The 8,066-nt window shown below is 37.9% G+C and overlaps 2 long non-coding RNA genes across 4 annotated transcripts; one reads left to right on the forward strand and one right to left on the reverse strand.

The window, feature by feature from the left end:
* Positions 1–891: 891 nt before the first annotated feature.
* On the reverse strand, positions 892–1,925 carry LOC120906020. Of its 3 annotated transcripts, XR_005739996.1 has the most exons (4): positions 1,625–1,925; positions 1,393–1,522; positions 1,223–1,323; positions 892–1,165 (listed from the first exon to the last, which is right to left on the reverse strand). It is a non-coding gene; the product is annotated as an uncharacterized LOC120906020 (long non-coding RNA). The 3 variants fall into 3 exon arrangements; XR_005739994.1 differs by having other exon boundaries at positions 1,228–1,522; positions 1,625–1,924; XR_005739993.1 differs by having other exon boundaries at positions 1,223–1,522; positions 1,625–1,923.
* Positions 1,926–3,816: 1,891 nt separating this feature from the next.
* Positions 3,817–4,226, forward strand: LOC120906105. The gene is made up of 3 exons (XR_005740027.1): positions 3,817–3,980; positions 4,041–4,103; positions 4,173–4,226. It is a non-coding gene; the product is annotated as an uncharacterized LOC120906105 (long non-coding RNA).
* The last annotated feature ends 3,840 nt before the right edge of the window (positions 4,227–8,066 follow it).

Raw genomic sequence — 8,066 nt, forward strand, 5'->3', positions numbered from 1 at the left:
AAGGATAGTAAACTAAACGCACTATACCACCAAATTATCTGCAAATGGGGTAAGATCCGACATCTCCTTGAAGGTTAATAAAGGCTCTCTTACTCAACTCCTATCCTGCGACGTCCGTTTCGTGCAGTGGTAACATGTATCATCGTATATCCAAGCTTGGTACACGGGCCCAGTCCCAACCCCTTGGGCGGATGATGGTACATGGCCAACCAGGAGGGGGGCAGGCATTCCAGGCAACTGGAATGTCTTAACGTCAGACCAATCTAATGACGCTAAATCTGTCGAACAGGTGTATAGAAAAGAATATCCTACAAGTATCCGAAAATATATGTCCTTCTCATCTAACGAAAATAATGAGGAAAGCCCACTGAAACTAGCATACGAAAAACGATTTAAAATGAACCTAATGATGAATGATGGATAACCAGAAGCCTCAACCGTGACGGAGCAACTTATCCCGGATGGCAGCCAGCTTCTTTTTGTCTTCTTTTTTCTTTTTTTTCTTTTTCTTTCTTTTCTTTTCTTTTCTTTTTCTTTTCTTTTCTTACTATTTCTTTTCTAGATATGAGCGTAGAGGAATTCTTAGGATCAAGATGGGCCATCACACAAGCGACTAAAGGAAGATAAAAGGTACGCGGAGTGTTTTAGTGCGGTCGCATTGATCGTAAGCTAATCTGTAATACAGATGGGTTACGATCAATGAATCCCACACTACCCACGACATGGACGGTTGGTATGGAAGTCGTGGGTGCCTTTTGAAGGTTTCACTCCGCGATAACAAAAAAAAAAAAAAAAAAAAAAAGACGAGAGCAACGATGAAGCTAAAAACTAATAACAATTAACCTTAAATTTCTCAACATATAAAAACTGTGCGACCAATTTTTCTACATGTTAAATATTATTCAATTAATCTATATACGTTCTTTAGTAACGCGTACATGTGCTTAAGCGTAGAATACATGGACTGTGATGTAGAATTTCCTTTTAAATGTTTTAAAAGATGATTAAATTGTTGATAGCGATACCGTTTCCCTCACTAACTGTAGCTGTTCTATTTTTGCATTAAGTCGCACGAATAATGTTTTGAAAAATATGTTTGGTTCAGCTTGTAAGAGTAGTGTAATTCGCTTATACAGCCCTTTATCAGGATTGAGTAGTTCGGACCCTAAAAGACAAAATAAATTTAGTAAAATGAATACATTCGTAAAACCAAATATCATACGGTACGTCGAAAACATCACTTCCGGAATTGTATATAACGCTAGCTCAAAAACTAAATCACGTTGGTTCTGTAATGTTTCTCTGGATCTGGATGGATGAAATCTGGAAGCGCCAAATAATAGAATTATAACAAGTGATTTTGCTTCCGCCGTGTGTACGAGAATCATATACCACCATCCGACACGGAAACCACAACCAAATGGCTACATATAATTAAGACGGGTGACCAAACTCACTGTTGGCGCGTTTATTCAATTTCATCGAATTGGGTTTGATATATACGGTCTAGTCTAGGAGGCACCTAAAATGTAGTATGAGATGATGTTTATATTATTATAGAATAACATATCACAAGGAACTGAGTTTATCAAATATCATATCACATATGACCACGTATCTTTACCACTTTCCAGATGATGAAATGAGCCACGAACATTAGATTGTAATAGTACAGACATTGCGCGATGAATAATTTATGTGATCACAAATCACTGCACAATGATTTTATCTTAAATTTATGGAAAATGTTAACTTAATTTCCTTCTTGTTGTTTCGCATCATTCAGATCGTAAACATTGGAAACTAGCGTCGCACACATACAAGCACATCCCTTGTACATACACGCGGTAATCCAGACGTCACTTTTCTTAGCTGATTCTTCTTCAGCTTAGCTGTGAAAACGGGGTTAATATGTGACCTGGTATTTCAACAGACCTTGGAGCAACCTCTGCTTAACTTTTGCTTATTCGGATGTCACTTTGACATTTGGACTTTGTTCATTGGGAACGCATTTCTCTCTTTTAGGTTGGCAGTCATGCCGAATCTTGATTCATTGAACTTCTTCTTTTCTGTACTTTTGTAGCGACAAGTCGCATATCGTTTTTGCTTCAATAAATACAATTTTACTATCGTCCGAAAATTTCCGCTTGGGACCGTGTGTGACATGAACGTGGGCTGACTCTACACATTGTAACGATCATCATTATCTTATTATTTATATTATAATTATAAAATGAAGTATTACTTATATATATGCATGTATATATATATATATATATATATATATATATATATATATATATATATATATATATATATATATATATATATATATATATATATATATATATATATATCAATTCATACAAGTATGACCGTTTTATAAGTAAGATTTTGCGTCAGCACTATAAGGCACTGAGTAGGAAAATTATTATGTAAATGCCTTTATTAATTTAATTGTTTTAATTATGTCATTTTAATTACGTAATTATTATTAATAATAAGTTAACTTATTGATTGATTTATTTATTTATAAATTTTTTTATTATATTTTGTTTTAATTTACATATCGTTTTATTTATTTTATTTCTTTTAAACACTTTAAGAAATAATTTTTTATTTTATTTATGAAGTGTTATTTATTATTTTGTGTTTTATTTTGTTCATTGTTCCTAATTTATGTCTTTTTTTCACTATGATAGTAAATACTACTTGTATTTAATGCTCATTAATCACTTACAACGTGTTCCTCAAGTACCTTTTTTATATATTTTTTTGTCACAGACCCCTTCAGGAACGTCTAAATCGTTTATATTGTTCAACACTTGCTAGTGTGCGTATCTTCTTCATTGATATAAACTATGTCACTGACACATACGCACCACGTTCATCCATATTCTCACTTGTTTTGGAAAATACGCAATACCCACAATTACCAACCAAATCCTTATATTTACCATGCGTAGATTCGTCCAACTGCGCCATTGTCGTGATCTGGCCAAGCCACCATCCTTTAAAGCAACCTTTCGGATTCAAGAAATTAAGGAACACACGGTGTCATGCTCTTCCGTTGATTAATCCAACACGACTGACGTTTTTTCGCATTTCCTGTCATCTGGAATGATCTTTCACGCTCGTCCTATCTCTCTCTATCTATCACTTCCTTGTCTATCCTAATCCCTACAGGTTTATATAGTGTCAATTTTACTTACCGTCGATTTGGATCCGTCGTCCTAGCAAGTGAGCTAAATGATAAGGATAAGTGTGTGTGTGTGTGTGTGTGTGTGTGTGTGTGTGTGTGTGTGTGTGTGTGTGTGTGTGTGTGTGTGTGTGTGTGTGTGTGTGTGTGTGTGTGTGTGTGTGTGTGTGTGTGTGTGTGTGTGTGTGTGTGTGTGTGTGTGTGTGTGTGTGTGTGTGTGTGTGTGTGTGTGTGTGTGTGTGTGTGTGTGTGTGTGTGTGTGTGACATCAACTGATCTTTGCCATAATCCTTATTGCCATAACAGAGCTACCAACATCATCTGTTTGACAGATACACAATGCGGTGTGACGCGCCTAAAGTGCGCATCATTTTCTTCTTCCTTTTTTTCTCTCACTTTGCTTTGAACTATCATCAGCGTTAAGACGTAAATAAACTCGATCCTACTATTTTGTATTGTGAACGCTCTGTAATTATTCATTTATTGTGCAAATACCTATGCCCAACATGTTTTAATGCAAATAACAAACTATTGTCCTCATATACTCTTTACTTACAATTTACTTTCAGCCAAATATCCCAGCTTGGTCGATCTTGTTGTTGTATCGTATCCTTGCTCCACTCGGACAAGTTCTACGGCAATCTTTTATTACGATGGTTCGTTAAAGCTACTATGCCAATGAAGTTTGTATATCAATAACAATATTGGTTCTTTCACAAGTGCACGTATTTCCTCGGAGCTCAATCAAGTAGACAACGCACGGTTCATAGAATTACCAAAAGGTGAGTATTTTTTATTTTTTCTAAGTGTTATTTGATTTAAAACAAAATGTTTGATCACAGAAAACGATAGTTTAACTTTGCCTGCTCCCTATAATCCGTTTGTCGGTCCAAAAACATCTAAAGGTATGTAAAAATACAATGAAATCTTTCCATGTACATCAATAAGAATTGGTATGTTATTTATTTTTTCAGAACTCAATATTAATTCGACGTTTTTAACAAACGACACAAGTTTAGAAGCAGGTATATCGCAAGTTACATGAAAAGAAATTCTTATCATTGTACTTATGACTTTAACATTTACTTTTTTACAGCTACCAATAGTGATACAGTATCGGACAGAATGATAGGACCCTAGTGTTTTCAACGCAGCATGCACCCGTTGGGACAGGTTTATGTGTGGTTTGTGTGTTTGTGTTTGTGTGTGTGTTCATGTGTGTGTGTGAATGTGTATTGGTGTGTGTGTTTGTTTCACAAGTAGGTCGTTTCGGATAGTTTTGTTAGTAGTTTTTTGTGTTTTGGGTTAGGTTTTTGATGTAATAAGCAGGACCACCGCCCTCGCGATCAGTGTTTTTTCGATATAATAACAATTTTACGGTCTTCTTTCGCCGTGGTCTTCTGAAGACGTCCGGTTGACTTGCGCGTTTCGGTTGTCCAAGCGCGTTTCGGTTGTCTAAGCACGTTTCGGTTGTCCGAAGCGCGTTTGCCACAAAGGTGCGCGATCGTTCCATTACGAACTCGATCGTTTTGCGCTTAATGTCAGCAGCCGCCATTCGCTTTATCATATGGCGCTGATAATCGGTACAATGTTTACCTCGACCCATTGTTACTAGCATTGCTTGCTTGGACCGTCAAGAACGGGCTGGATAAAAACTTGGACACGGCTGATCCCGTGCTCTGCCGGCGTTCTGCTTTTATACGCGATGAATTACATCGTTGTCGAGCAGCGAAAACATCGCATGGATAAAAACTATCAACGAGTACGCGAGTAAGCGTCTTCCCTTCAAAATCGAGAATAGAATACTGCCACGCTCATGAAACAAAACGCCCATTGAAAAGAACAATTGCGCACCAGCTCCATGCACGCACCACGTTTTCCATGCGCACACAACGTTCAACGCACGGATGCACGAAGGCCTTTCAATGGCGTGCACTGGAGAAACACTTGTGAGGGAATGCCGAGTTCATTGCTATTGAGCGCGTGTCCATTTCGCACCGGTGTCGCATTCACATTTAAGAAACAGCACACCTGCGTTTTCGTCCGAGGAACAAGCGCTGCTGTCGATGCAAACTTTAGCTTTTATCCAAGTGTAAACACACGCTGTTTCACATGATAACACACATAAACAGAATGCTTTCAACGCAATATGAAACCATGTCAAGCTACGTTTCTTCAGACAAAAACCCGCGCACTTGCAAATACACATTAAAAAGCACACTCTCTTTCTACTACTACTACACACACACACACACATACACACACACAAACACAAGTAACGTGGCAAAACAAGTGCACGGTGCGTTGGAAACACCAGGGTTCTATCTTAATGTCCGATACTGTACCTCAAAATATGAATACCAGATAGTCGTCAATAATCATACTGGCAAGTATTAACAAGTGTCGCTCAAATACGTTTTATTTATTTTTGTTTCTATTTTCAGCACACAAAAAAAGACAAATTTCTACTCCTCTTGCGTACAAGGAACTTGAGGACTTACACGTAATGTTTGGCGAGTTGTGTGTCTCATTAACTGCTCAGATTAATGAAAAAAACGATGAAATCAAAGAAAATTTCAAGGTGATCAATAACCGCCTGGACCAAATTGACACCAAAATGGATATCGTTTTAAAGAATACAGCACGTTCTAGATTCATATCAGAAGAACTGATTGCGATGACTCGTCCTCGCGAAGGTTTACTTCCAAGGACGGAATTTGAAGTGAATCAGATTAATTCTGAAGAAGAATTGAAAACCTTCGATGTTAAACTAAATAATGATTCAGATTTCAAGCGAAAGGTAGTTAGATGGATGCAACTGCAAATCACACGCAATGATGTGGATAATCGTTTACACGATGCGATAGACTTATTATTTACAAAAACATTCTTTGCGCAAATGAATTGGTCCGGTATAAGCAAAACATGTAATGTAACTAAAACAGGTTTACGTAAATATAAGAATATTTTACAGTTATTTGTAGAAATAGGGAGCACAAATTCATTAACACCGGCTATTAATTATGTTGCTTTATACTTACAAAAAAAAATTAAGACATGCTGCTGAACGTATACATTAGTGATGTGCTGTATGGAGCGCAACCACGGCTCCGATCCGACTCCGACTATTGTTAGTTCGATTCCGACTCCGGCAAAATGGAACCACTAGATCCGCCCGGAGTCGGAGTCGTTCGGAGTCGTCCGGAGTCGACCGGAGACGTCCGGAGTCGACGACTCCGAACGACTCTGAACGACTCCGGACAACTCCGGACGACTCCGAACGACTCCGAACGACTCCGGACGACTCCGTCTCCGAAAGACTCCGACGACTCCGAACGACTCCGTACGACTCCGACTCCGGGCGACTCCGGACGACACCGAACGACTCCGACGACTCCGAACGACTCCGACTCCGGGCGACTCCGGACAACTCCGAACGACTCCGACGACTCCGAACGAATCCGGACGACTCCGACTCCGGACGACTCCGGACGACTCCGGACGATTCCGAACGACTCCGGATATTGCAGCGCGGACCTACCTTCCGGAGTCGATTCCGAATTTATCGGAGTCGGATCGGAGTCGACTCCGGATTTTTGCCAACTTTACCCATCACTAGTATACATATTGACAATACGAAGCGAACGTCAAGCCATACCGCAAAACGTAATAGTAATAATCATGGATGATTTTATTTTTACGTTATAAATTAGTATTTTAAATACGTTGTACGTCATCCAAAATGACTAAAAATGTTTGGTTATAATTATAAAAAAATCATAGTGAATTTATAACTATATAAGAACTGCGGATAAAACGAAAACTTACCTTTATTTTCATACGTAATACGTTATATAATAATTTAAGACGTGAATTAAAATTAAAAAAAGAGAGGTTTCACTTTATTTGTTATGTTTTTATTTTATTCAACAAGCGTATGTATTACAGGAACAAAAATTCATTCCTCTTTTCGCGATGTGTGCAATGTTACAAATTTGCATTTAATATCATTTAACCCGAAGTCTTCACATTTTTCAGATAATGTATTAACGCATCCTTTGAAAACAAAAATTTCGCTTGACTCAAATGGCTCGTTGAAAACTAAGCCTTTCACATTTATCTTTTTCCCGGTAATACGAATACTCTCGCTACCATTCAAATATTATTTTGTGGCACTTTGGAACTTCACTATGTGATCGTTCTTTGTCAAGAACCAGAAATTTCGGGTGTTATTATGTAGTAGAAAATTAGAATTAATGTTAAGTGTTGAAACATTACCACGCTGCTTTACAGTTGGATAATTGCTATTGGATTGAGTTGATGCATGCTGCATGTTCATTTCATCCATTTCGTACAGTCGATTTATGGCCTGTTCTAAATTTTTCCACCCGCTTCGCAGCAAGCGCTTCAAAAACTGTAAATAATTTTCGAAAACATACGTGGAAATAGACCAAAACGATTCAAAATGCTCTACTTCTTCAAGAACATGACGTAGGTTGTGAACATTGCTGCTAATATAACGTTCACCATACAAAGTTTCAAAATCTTTCACAAATTTGTCTAGAAGTTGCCCAGCCACCTTCCACTTCGTCTTGTAAACATTTGACGAAAGCAATGTTACAGCACAAAATAGCAACATAAAATGGTTATACAACTCATTAGGCAAATGTGGCTTCAATACAACAAGACCCGCGTAGTTAAAAAAATATCCAAACTCTACTCCTTTCCAAAAATTCGCATTTTTTATGGAACGTAAATTGCGATGCATTTCCGAAGGAAGATTAATCTTTAATAAAGCAGCGGATATCTTTTGGCATTGCTCTTGGGACCATGCTCTCTTGCCTAGCTTTCCATCACGCCATCCTATA

This window comes from Anopheles arabiensis, chromosome 2 (assembly GCF_016920715.1).
Source record: "Anopheles arabiensis isolate DONGOLA chromosome 2, AaraD3, whole genome shotgun sequence".
Classification (NCBI taxonomy): domain Eukaryota; kingdom Metazoa; phylum Arthropoda; class Insecta; order Diptera; family Culicidae; genus Anopheles; species Anopheles arabiensis.